Genomic DNA, 5398 nt, shown 5'->3' with positions numbered 1-5398 from the left:
GTATTCAACGGTATTGGTTCATTTTCTTTAACTACCCTCGGGATGGATATACATCGTAGATACAGAATGACTTTGGTCGTTTGTTTATTTTTGCTTTTCTTTTATTTTCTTAGTCACTTTTTGCGGACACGTCCATTTCTCTCAAGAACAACACAAGGCATAACGTAAGAGCTCGTCTTTTATTCGGAAGGGACGGGCCATGTTTGTGAAAAACTCTTTACGTTACAGCGGGGTCATTCGAAACAGAAATGTTCTTTGTTTTCGTTTTGTCATAATCTCGTTTTATCCCAACCTATTTAAAGAATGTGAATAACGGCTACTGTTAATATAGTCTTTTGAATCGAGATATAACTATCCTTGATATCAAAGCGACTTGAACTAATACGTGCTTACGTCATAACGTATTTCCTGAACATGTGCCTTCTTCGGGACACGGAAAGGGACCAGGCGGGTCGCACAAGTTCATTCATACGAGATGACTAAGTCGTCTTTAGTTCGAATCGTTTCGATGTTTTGGGGTAGTTTGTACATCGGTTTAAGATTATATATTAACGTATCGTTTCATTTTCTTTACATATTTTAGGATTAGACACGTATCATGGCAATTTGAAAACACGAACTGATTCATTCATCACATCAAAAATTGTAACGGGTAATCCTATGGCAACTTCTAAGGCTACTATATGCTGACACGGCTGATCGCGGGACCTCATAGGACCGCACAAATTCGCCCCTAACGAATGGATGGGGACCCTTTGGCGCCTTACTGTAAGAGGGAACTTACACTAGCCTCTTTCGAGCGACGAATGGACTCTCGCTAGAGGTTTCGCGGAAATTACCCAAAAGGTTTGCAATAATGCTTATGAATGCATACGAAAAGAAATAATACGATCCGTCCCCGTTAAGGGCTTAATACACGCCTTCCGGAATCAAATTTCTCGCTTCCCCAGCAGAGTCGCCACTTGTTAGATGAGGTGCCGCGGCCTAATCTCCCGGGCGGACCGGGGGGTGGACACCTCATGGCGACGTAAGCGGTGATTGGCGTCGAAAGCAACCAATCGTGGAATCAAGCTGCTCGGCAGGACCGGAGCTCGGAGTATGGAAGAGTCGCCACCCACGAATGGGAAAATGAACACCGATCCCTTGCGGGAGACCAGTGAGTGTTCGGAAAACTTAGGTACGAGCCGAGAAGGCTAGCTCCTTTCCGGAGAAAGGCTACTAGGCACCCCGACATCGCCCGGTTATGAACCACCGGCCTCCTACTCAGCGTGTTAGGCGATAACGGACTAATCGCATATTTCTTTAAGTTTAAAATTCATTTGAAACCTTTTCTTCCTCGTTTTGAAAACCGTTTTGAGCATATATTATTGAAAGCCACTTTGGTAAAGAATCACCCATTTACATTGATGCCAAATATATATAAAAGAGAGAGGGGGAGAAGGAAGAATTGATTTATTTTACAGTGTGTCTTATGCTTCGATTCACATGTTAACCCTATACTGAACTCACTCTCCGAAAACGAGTTTATTTACATGGTTCGTACTTTAATCGCCGTTGGAACGATTTAGGTACGTTTCAAAACCCCGTTGATTTACATGGCATCTACTCGAATCGCCGTTGGAACGACTCGAGCATTTGAAGACGTGGAATAAAGAATTTTAACCCAAAAACGTGGTTAGGCATACAAGTCAATTTATTTTTTACAAATCATTTAAGAAAACGATTCAAAACTTTATTATTTACAATAAAAACGATTTTAATTACAAGGTTCGCCTAATCCGTCGTCGGAACGGATTAAGGTTTCAACACGTGATATTTTGGAAATAGTTTAAAAAGGTCAAGAAAACGTTATTTACACTTTAAGAATATCTAGAAAACTTAAGTTTAAATAAACAAATTAAAGTCTCTTTTTGTGATTTTATTTTCCCTTTTTCACTCAATCAACTCTTTATTCACACATAATTACACCCATGAACCAATTAAACCAAAATTCACCAAGTAAAACTCATTTGGAATATATACATGTATACCAAAAATAAAATAGAAATACATATGTATATATGATTTTATCTAAAAATAAGGATATATTGATATATAAAAATAAGTGAGAAATACTATATGATATAATAAAGAAAATGAAAAAGAATACAAAATATAATACATTTTCATCCTAACTAAAACTATGTAAAAGTAATGGAAGACCATAAATGCAAAAAATTGATATAATAAGTATATAGAAAACCCCTCCCCAAATAATAGCTAAACCCCACATTTTGATAACCCAAAAATATATATATATATGTACAAATAATGAATCAAAACAAATTAAATTTCAAATGTGGAGTAAATAACTACATAATAGATAATTAATAGTTATATGACCCCAAAAACAATTTTTATAATCATATTATATAATTACATACTTATATATATAAGAATCAAATACCAAAAGGTGGAGAAAATTGGCTAAAAAGATGAATTTTCGTTTTCCAGCAGATTACCGACGGAAAATCCGTCGCCAATCTGCTATTAGTGACAGAAAAGGGAGAATTACAGCAGCAGTCCAAAACTTTCCAGATTCGTTCAAAAGCTTTAAATTAAGTCTAATTCGATCGTTTTGGATCTCCGAACTACCAAAAATGGATCATAGTCTATAACGGAGTTTCCTAAAACGACGTTTTTATTTTAAAACGTTATTCGGAAATATCTTTTTAAACTTATAATTACAACGTTTTTTAATACCCGAACTACCTTTTAATCGGATCACGGTTCATATTGGGATATCAAAACGAGGTTTTCTATTTTAAAACAAAACCGAATTTTTATTTAACACGGGATAAAAATAAATAAATACGGGAAATTAAATAAAACGTGACAAATAAATAAACAACTAAATAAATAAAACTATAACATGAAAAATAAATAAATAAAGGAAATAAATTAAATAAAATAAAACGAGTCTAGTCCTCGGATAATACCTCAAGTTCGGTATTGACGGTCGAAGTCGGTTGATTCCACAAATCGTGATTTTCCGGGTTTTTTTTGTGTTTTTTGTCTTTTTAGTAAAAATTTAACTTTTGGGAAATTCGGATTTTTTTGAGAAAAAAAAATATTTTTCTCAAAAAAATCACTTTCTCTCTCTAAAAATGTCTAGAGTGAGAAAGTCTCCAAAAATCCTCCTCCCAAAATGGATGGGGATCCGTGCCTTATATAGGCACCGGATCCCCGAAAACTTTGGGCGACGCCCAAAGCCGGTTGGGCGAACGCCCAACTTATGTTGGGCGAACGCCCAACTTTCGTTGGGCGGACGCCCAACATGGTTGGGCGTACGCCCAACTTCAGTTGGGCCCGCGCCCAACCAGCGTTGGGCGCGCGCGCCCAACTGACGTTTATGCGTTCACCCAACGGTCGTTGGGCGTCCACCCAACGTCGCTGGGCGCTCGCCCAGCGGCCATCGGGCGTGCGCCACGCGCTGTCGGGCGCGCGCGCCCCACGGTCGTCGAGCGCGCGCTCCGTGCTGCCGAGCGTGCGCGCTCAACGGATGTCGAGCGTGCGCCCCGCACTGCCGGGCGTGCGTCCAACTGTCGTCGGACACGCGTCGGCTGCCGCTAGGCGCTCGCACCACATCGCTGAGCACTCGCGAGCCGTCCACTTGACGACCGCGACTCACATTAACTTTTCTTTTCTTATTATATATTTTTGTTTTAAAACTTCCGGAATCAACCGCTTCAACCGTCTTGTTTACAGGTTTTCGTCACAGGTCCTCCGACTCGGTGTCTACATGGCCTGCAGCTCTGGAAGCTGACCACGTGATGACGAAGAAGACCGTTTTTCCCACAACGGCTATGTGGGAATTCAAATCATTAAAGCCACAAGATTACTATAAAAAGGCCAAATCATCACTTGGATAAGATGCACATACAAGAGATATAGACAGACAAACAAATCTTCACTAAGTCAAAGATCCAAAATAGAAGCTGTCTGAAAAGAAAAAGCAAGCTCTTACACCAAACTCTAATCATTGTGTAAAAGTCTAGATTGATTCTGTCATCTAAAGTGTTCTTTGTTGTATTAAGAACAATTTCTTATTATTTGTAAAAGGTTAGAAAGGTGAAGCTGAGTACTCGGTTATAGTACTCAGTGGTAGAGAGAAGCTGAATACTCGGTTATAGTATTCAGTGGTAGATAGGATTGAGTAAACGAATAGAGGACGGTACTCTTGCATACTCAGTTACTATTGTAAAAGGTTTGTGCTCTACCTTTAAAGAGCTCAGTAGAGGATTGAAAAAGCTCGGAGGGATTCCGGGGACTGGACGTAGGCGGAGAGGCCGAACCAGGAGAAGTCTGCTGAGTAACTTCTAACCATTTCTCTTGATATATATATATATATATATATATATATATATACATATGTATGTATGTGTTGCTTGCTTAAAATTACTCAGTAAATAATCTGTACAAGCTGAAGCTGAGTAATCTGAGTGCTGAGTTGGAAACTGACTTAAGTGTTACTTCCCAACTCACAACTGAAACAGTTCTAGTCAGCATCTGATTAAACCTGTCTCACACCACACTCAGCCTTGCTGACCTGAAACTAAGTTAAACTATCAAACATTCAATTAAGTCAGCATTATCAAGCGAAAAAGTTATATTAGTTCCTAACCCCCCCTTGGAACTAATCCTATTACGTTACACGGGACCAACACTTACTAACGTGTTAAGTAAAAACATAAGGACCTTATAATTATTTACCCTATAAAATATTCATTTAGCTCATTGAACTTGCGCAAAATGTAATCAATTGATTACTCAGTTACAAAAGAGTAAATTAAATGTGGAAGGTGTATTGCACGCAACTTAAAAAAAAAGTAAAACGACCAAAATCGGTGTATGCGATTCTAATATTAGAGAAGACAATCTTTTATAGTTGGGCAAGTAATAACTTCTTTTTCAATCTATTTTTGAATTATGTAACAACTTGCATAAAATGCATGGAATATATCTTCCATATTTAACTTAATTTTTTTTTTGCAACCGAATGATCAATTGATTATATTTTACGCAAATTCAGTTAAGGGGGCTATAGAGACACTTTGAAAGTTTATCCAATCAAGTTTTTTTGGACAAGTTCAGATGACAAATGATGTATTAAGCCTAAATTTTATCATAACGGACTTTTCAAACATCAATTATATAAGATATTAATGTGTTATTAAAAAAATTAAAAAAAAAATATAAAGCTAATAATTAAGTCTGTCACATATAAGCTCATCACAAATTTTTTTTTTATGCTTAAAGTAATTTTTGAAGTCTTTCCATCAAAGTGGTGACTTATGAATAAAAGTAATCATTTAGAAAGATTCACTTATCATCATCATCATTTCAACACTATTTTCAT

Source organism: Euphorbia lathyris, chromosome 5 (genome assembly GCF_963576675.1).
Source record: "Euphorbia lathyris chromosome 5, ddEupLath1.1, whole genome shotgun sequence".
Taxonomy (NCBI): Eukaryota; Viridiplantae; Streptophyta; class Magnoliopsida; order Malpighiales; family Euphorbiaceae; genus Euphorbia; species Euphorbia lathyris.
This window is presented reverse-complemented; position numbering follows the sequence as displayed.